Raw genomic sequence first — 12,444 nt, 5'->3', positions numbered from 1 at the left:
GATTCCTCATAAATGTGGATGGCTAAACCCTGTTCTTCTGGCTACCCTCACTCTCCCACTGAACCTGCCTTCTGCCTCATTAACAAGCCCCGGATTTCCCTCTTTGTCTCATAATTTGGTTTCATCTTGGAGGATGGAGAACCCTTAGGTAAACAAGCTGCTTAGAGGCTGCTGCAGATGAACCAAGCTCATCTTGTTGTGAAAATGCACATTGAGCAGAAAAAAAATAAACTTGACTGTAGCACACGAGCATCCTTGGGTTATAAAGTGTTTGTTTATGCCGAAGTAGCAGTTGGTTATTGGTTTCAGTCTCTTCATGCATCAAATAGCTTCTGGTAATAGAGATTAGCTTTGTTTGGGGAGTGCATGGCAAATGGCATCCTCATCTGCGGAGTAATAGGTGGCTAAGTCACTTTTCCCAGAAGTCAGCTAGAAACCATTGCCCTGGGAAGCTGACTATATGGAAGCTTAATGACGAGCATCCACTCGGGTTGTGAGATGGGAGGGGCGTAAACTTTCTTGCCATTTGTGCTGTTCACATCTACACCAGGAGGGAGCTGTTGCTAGAGTAGTTTAGAATTAGCCCTGAGTTTCTGGGCGGAGTGGAGCACATTTCGCACATTTGTCTAACTTTTGACCACATTTTCATGAAACAAATTAACGGCTGAAAACAAAGGAATTCTTCATTCTCATGGGATCAGGCTTTGTGTGCACTGTTTAATGAAACCAAGCCTGACAAGCTCTACTTTATTCTCTTCTGAGTGATCGTTTCTCCCAGCCCCCACCCAGACACCCCCCACTCCCAAACACAAACATACAACTTGAATATCTTACAATCTCTTACTACAATTTTGGCCTTCAAAGACAACCTTTGTTTGGGGTTGGGGAGAAACATTAACTCCAGCTGAACATATCCAGAGCAATCAACAAATAGCACACTGAGAACAGATTTTTCTCTTGTAAGATCTCACATTAGAAAGGCATTCAGCAGAATTTATCTAAAATTTTTAAAAGTTTCACTGTTGCACGTATATTAAATTTGAGTCCCATGTACCTAATCCTGAATTGCACCCCACGTCTCTATGATAAAATAAAATAAAATAAATTAAGAGTCCTTGGGTTAGAATATTACCATGAAATTATGTCCATGATTAATTTTTTAAAAACTTGGCATTTACCTAGCGTTCATGGTCTATAAAGTACTTCTATATTCATTACCTCATCCAAGCCTTCCCTGAGGATGTAGGAGCTGCTTTACATCCTTTACTAGAGACATTTGTAAATATTAAATTCATTTACTAGTGACCATCTAACACTGGATTAAAAGGTCTGTGGAACTGAGGCTGAAACATGAAACTGTCACTATTGGACCATTTTTGACCTATGGAAAGGTGATTTAATTTCGCTCAGTTTAATCTGATTTCATTCTATTTTGAGGCGAACTAACCATGTTTCATTCTCATGGCCTGTTCTGTGATATCGAAGAACAGTGCTGAGCATAGCTTCCCCAGTTTACAGGATATGCTGTCACCCACAAAGTGAATCTGTCCAACTTGGCACAAGAGAGTGAATAGGAAAGGCATACTGATGGGAACAATATTCTATGTTACAATGAAGTGGAAGTCTAAGACAAAGAAGGTCAAGATCCTTGGGTGCAAAAACACATGCCACAAAATACATTGTATTTGTCCAAAACCTGAATAGAGTCCTGTAGCTCTGGAAGTGCAAGAAGGAAGAGGCTCAACTTCACCAAGCACCAATGATGTGCCAAGTGCAGTGCTGGGCACACAAAGCTGTGGCCCAGGAAGATCACTTAACAATTCTAAGGTCAGGTGAGGAAGTTGAGTGTCAGAGTGTAAATGTGGACCTGATCTCTCTTAAGTTCATGACCATTCCACTGCTCAGCACGGCTTCCCAAATCCAACCTAGGTGAAAAATGAAGTTCACAATACCTAATAGAAAACTCTTTTTCCTTTTCTAGATTTTGTGCAGGGGACTGAGTTAGTGCTAGAGTCAGAGAATGTAGGCAAACAGCTTAGAAGCACATAGATTAAGGACTTGCTGGGGGCAGAGACTGAAATGTAGCACAAAGTGGTTGAATAGAAAACTCCCTTAGGTCAGCTGCTTGTACCCTCCCCCTCCCCCACTCAGAGACACAATTAAGTTGCAACTGGAAGCCCTGGGAAGAATTTCCCACCTGGTTCTGTGACTAAATGAAGTGACAAAAAATCTTGGTGAAGGTTCAAGCTAGAGAGAGGACCAAAGTGAGAACAGTCAATCCAGACATTCTTCTTTGAATCAGATTTAGTTGGAGAAAAAGTGTCAGAAAGAGGTGAAACTACCACTTCCCACTCCCACACTTTCCCCAAAATAGATTGAGATGTGACAGTGGATGTTTTCCTGGAGCCTGGGGACCCAGGCTACATAAATGGTGTCCAAAAGGAAAACATCTCCAGGACTAAGGGCCCGGGTAAGAAACTCAGGTATGGACTTAGGTACCTTAGTGCTGAACCCTAGGTGCCCTGTTAGAAACCGAGACACCCTTTTTAACTCACATTTCTAGAAGAGAATTTTTTTTTTTTGAGTTGGAGTCTCACTGTCGCCCAGACTGGAGTGCAGTGGCATGTTCCCGGCCACCGCAGCCTCGACCTGCTGGTCTCTGGCGATCCTTCCGCCTCAGCCTTCCAAGTAGCCAGAACTACGGGCATGCACTACCACACCCGGCTAATTTTTGATTTATTGTAGAGACGAGGTCTCACCAACTTGCCCAGGCAGGTCTCGAATCTGCGGGTTCAGGCAATTCACTCACCTCGGCCTCCCAAAGTGCTGAGATTACAAGGTTGAGCCACTAAGCCTGGCCGAGAACATTTTTTTTAACTTTTTCCCCCCAATTTAAAATTCACTCCCAGAGTCATTTAATGACATGGAAGGACTCACATAATTTTACAATCTTTTAAAAGAATCATTTTAACAGGCAGTAAAACCTCATACGTTCAAGATCTCATTAACTCCAAGATAAGCTTAAAAATGTTGGCATAACTCAAGACTCCAATGTTGAAAGTACATTATTAATTTAAACCTGTTGTGAATCCAAATTTTTCATCACTTCACTTCAAATTTAGCTATTGACATTGGTAATATATGTGCAACATTAAGAAATTAAAACTGATTGTCTTAAGCAGTATTTTTTCTGTAATCTGGGTTTTACTGATTCAAACATGACCTTTCTTGCGTTCATGTCAACAGGGTTTTGGGTAATAAAGTTTGTTGAAACAATCAATTCAGTGAGTTGTAAAAATACATGGCACAAACTTCTTGAATGTCATTTTATGTTTTGTTTTAAATATTAGACTCATATTTTATGTTATAATTGTACTTGTTACTATTAACTGTAAATATTTATTGCATTGAAAAATGTACTCTGTGTTAAATAACTCAGAACAAGTTCCAGGTGTGGTACTTAGTGTAAATAATGTCATGGCGTTGCTTCACCCAGACTCCTTGGATAAATGAATTATTTATAAGAAACTCACAGTATTACTGTGAATCGTTCAGATCCTTTTAAATGTGCAAACTTATCTGTGTGACCATGTAAAATTCTATCTGTAAAGTGTGCTTTTTGATTGAATTGTTATTTTTCAAGAAATGCTCCCAATGCGCCTATCACATTGTATGTGGTCTGTATGACATTAAGTCAAATCTTGTGTAGTAAACTGAATGTTCAAGTTGTAGAAGATAAGAAATGGGTTTTATTCCTTAATACAATAAAGCATAATTTATGAAGTGGACAGATACATGTAATCCAATGTTCAATAAAAGCATAGCTGTTGCATGAATGCAGTCTGTGGCTGTGTGCTCCATAGTTTCTTGGTTCCTTGCACCATCTACATCAGAATCAGTCAGGCTGCTAGTCGCGAAATGCAGATTCCCCAATTCCTTATTGACTAGGAACACTTAGAGTTGTGGCCTAAACATTTAAAAATATACATCCCAGGTGATTCTTCAGATCCAGAGTTTTCTTTTATTAAAAATTTAAAATATGTATTTGCCTTTTGAATATGTAAGCCATTCTTAGGGTTCCAAATGAAAAGTATGGAAAGGTATCCAGTGAAAGGTTGCTTGGTTACCCCTGTCCCCTGTCTTCACAGTCTCAGCAAACATCACCACCCCCCCTCCAAGGACTGATCAGTTATATTGTTATTAGCTTCTCACATGTGAATATTACTGGATATTTTTGCACATATGTAAATACATACAAATCTGTGTTTTCCTGTATCCCACCATCTAGAACTGGTAGCATATTCATTGTTTTGCCCCTTGCTTACTTCACTGCACGCCGTATCTTGGAGATCTTTCCACATCAGTATTCAGTAGCCCCCTTATCTGAGATTTTGCTTTCTGCTGTGTCAGTTACCCATGGACAACCACAGTCTGAAAAAAGGTGAGTACAGTACAATAAGATATTTTGAGACAGAGAGAGCAGCACATTCATAGAACTTTTACTATAGTACATTGTTATAATTGTTTGATTTTGTCATTAGTTTTTGTTGTTAATCTTTTACCTTTCCAAATTTATAAATTAAACTTTATCATAAATATGTATGTGTAGAAAAAAAAAATAAGGTCTATAGGGTTAGGTACTATCCATGGTTACAGGCATTCACTGGGGGTCTTGGAACTTATCCCCAGGGATAAGGGTGGGACTACTGGATAAAGGACTTCTTCATTCTTTCTTATGCCTGTATAGTACCTCCTAATTTATGAACTCAGTTCCCCATTGAAAAACATTCAGGTTGTTTTCAATATTTGGCTATCACCAACCATGTTGCAATGAATAACATATATAATTTCATGCAAAAGCAAGTGGTGCTGTAGGCAGAATTCCTAAATGTGGAATTGCAGAAACAAAGAGCATATGCCTTTACAATTTTGACAGTTATTCTGAATTGCTCTCTTTAGGACTTGAATGCTAAAGTTTGAGATGTTCTGCTTTCTGGGATAATCCTATGCATCAGAGAGCAGGAAATCTCTTATAAATTATAAATCAAAATGAGGAAGTCTAGCTGAAAGTTCCAGGTGTTTAGCCTATTGCCTACCTGAAGTCTATTTTTTTTTCTAGATCTAAGAAATTATTTATTGCAAAGAAAGAGTATCTGATTCTAAGATTGGATTTCCAAAGACAGTGAGGACAATTGACATTTTGTTTATGAATTGTTTTATCCATTTCTGTAGGGTCAATTAACAAGGAGCAAATTCTTTCTCCCCTTGTCATCCATTCCACTTATACAAAGTCTGCCCAGTGATTACCCAGTGATCAAGTCTTTGGGAATACTTAAAATATTCAACAGCAAACATCAGGCAACATGAGAAATACCACAATCGCAAAGTTGTGAATAAAAGAAGCTGACAACAAAGAAATGACAGAGCTACAGGGGAAGCAAATTGGGGCCGTCCAAGCTTCCTGCACACCAGGTGAGAAGAAGTAATACAGCAACGCTTATCAGATGCAGTCAGCAAACTCCTTGAGGGGCACATGGACAGCCATTCTCCCTGAGTGTGGGGATGTGTGCAGCCATGACGTCGTCTTGGGAGCAAGTCCCCCACTCCCTAGATATCTTACCACTTCTGCCATGCACCCACCTCCTCTACATGTGGAATATACAGCCCACGATTAAATTATAAATGCTTTCTGAAAGTGTCAACGCTTTAAATAGCTAAAGGTGATTATTCATAGTTGTGCCTGAGGTAGATCCCACATTTCTAGTTTTCCTTGATTAGATGAGAATATAGGTAGATTAAAATCTTTGAGATATTCAGGCCATAAGAGACCAAATTGACATTTAGGGTTGGTCCAGGTTAATTGCTCAGAGCTTCACCCAAAGCCCACATAATTTTTCCTATTAGAAAGCCTGGATTCTCTTTTTGTGAGCACGCTGCCTACCATGTCAGATAAGAAAGCTTTATTAATGCACAGATTACAATACAGATAATTTAATATTCTCTTACAAGCATGGATTATTGGAGTTTAAAGCCACCCCAGAGAAGGCCCAGACATACTTCCTCATTTCACAAATGAGGAAGTAAAAGGAAAGTGTCATGATTTGTATCTCCACAGAGTCATCAGAGTTTGGGGAAATGAAAACTAACTGGCCTGGAGATGATATGGATAAAGTGAGGAGAGATTCATGGATCCCTTTTTGCTAGATGGAAGGCAAATCCATGCAGAACTATGTTGTGACACACCAGGCAGAGACCCTTCCTGTTCATTGGGCTCAACATTGATAAGCAATGGCTTCTAATACAAAAGAGATAGCATAACATTTTAGGCAGGACATGGTGGCTCACACCTGTAATCCCGGCATTTTGGGAGGCCAAGGTGGGAGTATTGCTTGAGCACAGGTGTTCAAGACCAGTAACACAGTGAGACCTTGTCTCTACAAAAAAAATTAGCCGAGTGTGCTGGCTCACACTTATAGTTCCAGTTACTTGGGAGGTTGAGGCACAAGGATCACTTTGAGTCCATAATTGTGCCACTGCACTCCAACCTGGGTGACAGAGTGAGACCCCAACTCAAAAAATATGATAGGATAATACCGTGTCAAGAAAACAACACAAAAGTAGTGCTCCTGTCCCTTGAATACAGACAAAATTGTGTTCAATATTTTTTTAAAAGTGAACTTCTAAAGGTACCCCTCCTTCCCAGAGTTGAAGTCATTTCCTGAAGAGGAAGTGGTGTCTCAGAGAGATGAATTCCTTGCACTAATAGGTGAGGCCTCGTTCTTCAAAAGGAGGAAACCAGATCACTCTTAAGATCTTTCATTTCTTGTTATGTTCCTTTTGCCTTCTTTTTTTCTTAGATTAGAACATGTAGTTTATTTAGAAAGTAAATTAGAGAGGGAGAGTGAGAAAAAGGAGATTCACTTCCCCAAGGTAGGGGAGGGGGCCAAAGCCAAGAAACATGGTGACAGCCATAGCTCCAAGAGCACACGGCCACAGCAGAGTCTAGTAAGGGAACGGCCCCTTTTGCCTTTTAATGGCTGCCAAATTCCCCCGAGTCATCTAAACTGAAAACCTTATCATCATTTATGGCTCCTTCCACTCAGCTCTCTCACATCCAACTAGTCCCCATGATCTGTAAAAGTCCACCCAAAATGTCTCGGGTGTAAGAGTCCATCTCCCAAAGAGCAGCAAATCGCTACTTGTCCAAGTACCCAAGTACCTCTTTGTAGCCTCAACTTCTCCTCTAGGATCCCATATTTCTCTATGATTCAGAAAAGAAAGGGTTATGCTCCCAGGTCAGGGACCTCCGGGCCTGGATAGTGGAGGCCATGTTAGTGGACTGGTGTCTGTGCCATGCCCAAGTTGCTATAACTTTAGCCCTCACTCCTGAACCTGTGTAACCACATGTCACTGCCCTAAGATATGCTCCTTGTTTTGCTTAAACTCTTGTAAATAACTCCGACCAGGTTTTTATTTTTATTTATTCTTCACATTTTAAAAATTATGCTTCCTTATATACACTTCTGACCATATTGTCTCATGCCCATATTCTGTTATTGGCCCTGTTTCCCAAGACAAATTCCAGTTTTTCTGGCCTCAATGTTGACTCCTTACATTCCAAGCTTATCTCCCACTGCACCCAGAGACTCCCTCCATTCACACCTTGCTCCTAACTGTTCCTTGACACTTCCTTGGCCATGTGTTTCTCAACATGGGCTGCCTTTAGAATCACCTGTGAAGTTTTTAGAATCCTGAGACCCAGGCCCTGCCCTGAAAAATTGAATCAGAATCTCTAGGAGGGAGGACCCAGGAATCTCCATTTCAAAGCTCCCTGAGTAACTGCAATGAACAGAGAGGGTTGAGGGTTGACCTGAAATGTCTCTTTGTCTCTCACCTGGCCCGAATCCTCAAGGCCCAGCTCCAATGTTCTCTCTCCATGAAACCCTCCCGCTCTCCCATGCTCACACAGAACTTTCTATATAGGTCTTATCTATTATCACATCTTGCATGGAATTATGTTTACTTGCGTAAATGCTGGTCTCTCCCACTAGATCAAAGATTGGCAAACATTTTCTGTAAAGGGTCAACAAGTAAATATTTTAGGCATTGCAGGACACACAGTCTCTGTTGTGACTACTCAGTTCTGCCTTTGTAGTATGAAAGCAGTCATAGACAATATGTAAATGAGTGACGGTGGTTGTGCTCTAATAAATCTGTATTTGTAAAAACAAGATGTGGGCTAGATTTGGCCTGAAAGCTGTCGTTTGCTGACCCCTGCATGAGACTACTATGGCTCCTTAGAGACAGAGATATTTTCTTAAAATGCTCCTCTCCTTCCCTCTCCTTCCCCTCATCCCTCATGTCTATTACAGTACCTGGACCAATGAGAGAAAGCCACAAAATTCCCTTTCTGGAGCACTATGTGGTCAGTTTCTCACAGCTACAGCCTGGAGCATGAGCAGCAGAAGTGAAGCAGGAAACATCGGAGTTCATCAATTCTGCCTTTTAGGCAAATATTAATATTGACTTTACTTATCATGACCAATAGAACTGTCAAACAAACAATTGCCATTTGTGGTGCATAGATTAGCAGCTTCAACTAATGGTGACATAATTCACCATTATTAAAAAAAATTATGCCTACTATAGACAAGATGGAAAGGAACCGTGGCTCATTGGCCTGTAACCAAAGACAAGCGAACATTATGAGAGCTCCTTAATGTACATCACTGTGAATGGTCAAACTTGTCACAGGAGCATATTTTACTTAAGAAATATGATGGGGAAAGTCATGGAAAGATAAAATAAATTTTCTCGCCAAGAGTCCCCTAGTATTACTTATTTAAAATAAAACTACGCCCACACTGTTTCTCTCACCCCAGTCTGAGACAGACCTTATGTCTCTTAATTCACTTTTCTTCTCCCTGCTCCAAATAGTACTTTGGGTGGTAAGAAGAAGGACATTGTATATAAACTACTGGTTTGAAGTATATAGACAGGAAAATGGAATACAAAAGCAAATGAGAAGTGTGAATAAGGAAAAAAAAAACATTGGGTGACCGCATGACTTCATGTGACATCAGATCACATAAAAAGATCAGAGGCTCACAAAATCAAATGAATCTTTGCCTTCCTTGGAGTAAGTCAATCTATTAGAATCAAAGTTACATCGAAGCTAAGTCTGACTGGTGAAGAGAAGGAATAGATAAACTGACTTTACCTCTAACAGAGCACCACCTGTCCTGGGCTCCCTGCTTTGAGCTACAGCTACCTCATCTCCCATCACTGCTGAAGATGGAGTCCCAGGACCAGTCAGGTGTCAACGTCAGAAATTTTAGGGGAGAGTGAGAGAACCAGACACACAAAAACAGAGGAAGTGACACAAAGTGGAAAACTTATCCTCACCCCACAATTCCCCCCATACCTCACATCCCTTCTGTGACTGACCTGGGAGATCCAGGCAGAATGTCAGGTTGAGGTGACCCTCATTTCCACTTGAAGTGTCTCAATAAAAGGAGAGCCTAGGACTAATGGGGGCAACCTCAGTTCTGTAGAGAGTAGAGACCCAGAAACTAACAGGAAAGAAGGTGAGGATCCCAAGTGATATGAGGAAACCACCTCTAGCAGGAGAGGTCACACATTCCAAGCACTTTGTTCTTAGTCTTGCCAGGCTCACTAAAGTTCTCAGCTCAGGATCCCCTTATTTTTGCCTGGAGAGCCAAAGGAGGGGAGTAACTGTACAAAGGAAGTAGACCCAGTTCTGCTGAGGAAGGAGGCCTGGGTCTTAACTGGAGTCCTGGTGAGTACCCTAGGTACTGTAGAGAGGCTTTCTCTCCAAAAGATGGCTCCGAGCAGAGTCCAGCCCCTGGTGGCAGAACTGGGAGCCCCAGGCAGGGGTATCCAGATGGAATGGGCCCTGAATTCCCCATCTATAGAAGCAAAGAATATGTGATATTAGTGGTCTCAGTTCAGAAGAGAGAGGTGTCCCAGACTAGGATTGGTATCTATGGGGTCCCCTAGTGTCCGGGCCCCTAGGACTCCCCACAATACGAGTGGCCGGAAGTGACGTATTCTGACTTCCGCCTTGGACGTTTTCTGAGGGTGAGGGATCGTGGTCTGAGGAGTGTACACTCAGGCCACTAGAATTCCAGGGCTGGTTAGGTATCAAGGTAAGGACCCTAAGTATGGACTGAAGGGACCACCCACAAGTGGCTAAGGAGATCCCTAGTGCTCCCCACCCAGGCCCCACCCACCCTTTTTTGACCCCTCCGTCCCTGGAGTTCTTGGAATCCCCGGTTGAGCTGAGGCACTGACTTCTGCCCAAAGGGTTCCAAAGACAGGAGGACTTGGTCTAAGGGTGTAGCTCCAATGTTGCAGAGGGAGGGAGACCTAGACCTTAATAGAAGTGAGGACCCTGGTTGCTAATGAAGAGACCATGCTCCAAAAGAGGGGCCTTCTAGAGCCCGACCTCTGGTGTCAGGACTGGGAGCCCCCGGCAGGGATGTCCAGATGGAGTGTGCCCGTAATTCCCCATCTAGGGAGGCAGGGGACGTGTGATATTGGTATTCTCAGTTCAGAGGTAAGAGGCGTCTCAGGCTAGGATTCGCAACTATGGGGTGCCATAGTGTCCTGCCTTTTGGGAGCCCCTCCTCAGCTCTGGCCGGAAGTGGCTGTTCTGACTTCCGTCCTGGAAGTGTTCCAAGGGTGAGGATCGTGGTCTGAGGTGCACACACAGGCCACTAGAATTCAAGACTGGGTATCTAGGTAAGGAATCTTAGTGTGGCCTAAAGGGACCACCTTCATAAGCCAAGAGGATCACCTAGTGTTCCTTGCCCCACCCCCTCACCACAACCCCAGACCCTTGGCTCTGGGTGTCCCAGGCTGAGCTGCGGCATTGACTTCTGTGTAGAGGATTCTAGGGGGGAGAGGACCTGGTCTAAGGATGTGGCCTCAATTATTCAGAGTGAGAAAGTCTAGGCCTTGGTAGAAGTGAGGACCCTGATTGGTAATGAGGAGACCACGCTCCAAAAGAGGGGGCCAGCCACAGTCCCGCCTCTGCTGTGAGGCCTGGGAGCCCCAGGCAGGGGTGTCCACATGGAGTGTCCCTAGAATTCCCCATCTAGGGAGGCAGGGAACATGTGATGCTAGTGGTCTCAGTTCCACAGAGGCAGAAGTTCCAGGGTCGAATTGCTACCTTGAATCCCATGAAGTCCTGCCCTTGCTGTCAGCCCTGGGGGCCCCCTGCACATCTTTGACCGGAAGTTGTTTACCCTGACTTCCGCCTTGGAAATTTGGCGAAGCTAAGGGGTGGGACCTCAGGCCACTAGAATTCTAGGACTGGTTAATTATCAAGGTGAGGACTCTGGGTGTGGACTGAAGGGATCACTGGCATGTAGCAAGGGGATTGCCCAGTGCTTCCCAGTCCCTTTCCTGCTCCCTCAGCCCAGAGAGTCCCTGGCTGAGCTGTGGCGCTGACTTCTGCCACAAGGGTTTCTGGGAGGGGAGGACTTGGCTACGGATGTGGCTCCCCTTCGTCTGAAGGAGTGAGTCCTAGGCCCTAATAGAAGCGAGTACCCTGATTGCTAATGAAGAGACCTCACTCCCAAAAAAGAGGATGAACAAAGTTCAGCTCCTGGTGTCAGGATTGAAAGGCCCCACACAGATGGAGCTAGATGTGGAATGCCCAGAAAGTGAAGATTTGGTCTGGGCCTTACTGACTCAGGTCAGTGGAGTGAGGAAGTAGAAGACCGACCCTGAGCAATGTTCAAAACCCTGGCCAAGAACAGTGGAGTCCCATAGAGTCCCATCTTTGCTGTCATACCTTGCAGGCCTTAAAGAGTATAGACAGGATATGGCTTACTCTGAACTTCCAACTTTTGAGGTCCCATTTAAGAAAAAATCTTGTGAAGGACCTAGTTTCAGGTCAGCTAAGGACAGATGTCTGGATATCCTAGACAGATCAGGGATCAAGGCAAGATCACTCAGCATCAATGGTGAGGGATACACTGAGCCTTGGCCCTGTGAGGCCCAGCGCATAGCTGAGAGACTCAGATGCTCCCGGATTTTAGGCTGAAGAATTTCATTAGATGAGGGTTTTAGTTTAAGGACTGGCTCCCCAGGTCCAAAGAGAGAATAGTCCTAAACTTTGTTGGGAGTGTAGGTAAAAATCTTGTATGAGGAATGAGGGAAACAGCCACTCCAACACAGAGGAGGCTTCATGAATTCTCTCACCTCTGTGGTCTGTCTTGGGAAGTCATGGGCAGAGCTGTTAGAATGAAATGATCTCTCATTCCTGACATAGGGGTGGTGTCACAGAGGAGTTAATCCCTTGCAATAATGAGTGAAGCCCCATTCATCAGTGGGTGGAGACTTAGTCCCTAACAGGTATCAAGGTGAGAGCACTGAGTGAGATGAGGGAACGCTTCTTAGAAACAAGTGGGCCAC

The sequence above is a fragment of the Carlito syrichta genome, unplaced genomic scaffold (genome assembly GCF_000164805.1).
Source record: "Carlito syrichta isolate Samal-C Ts95f unplaced genomic scaffold, Tarsius_syrichta-2.0.1 Scaffold140752, whole genome shotgun sequence".
NCBI classification, from domain to species: Eukaryota; Metazoa; Chordata; class Mammalia; order Primates; family Tarsiidae; genus Carlito; species Carlito syrichta.
This window is presented reverse-complemented; position numbering follows the sequence as displayed.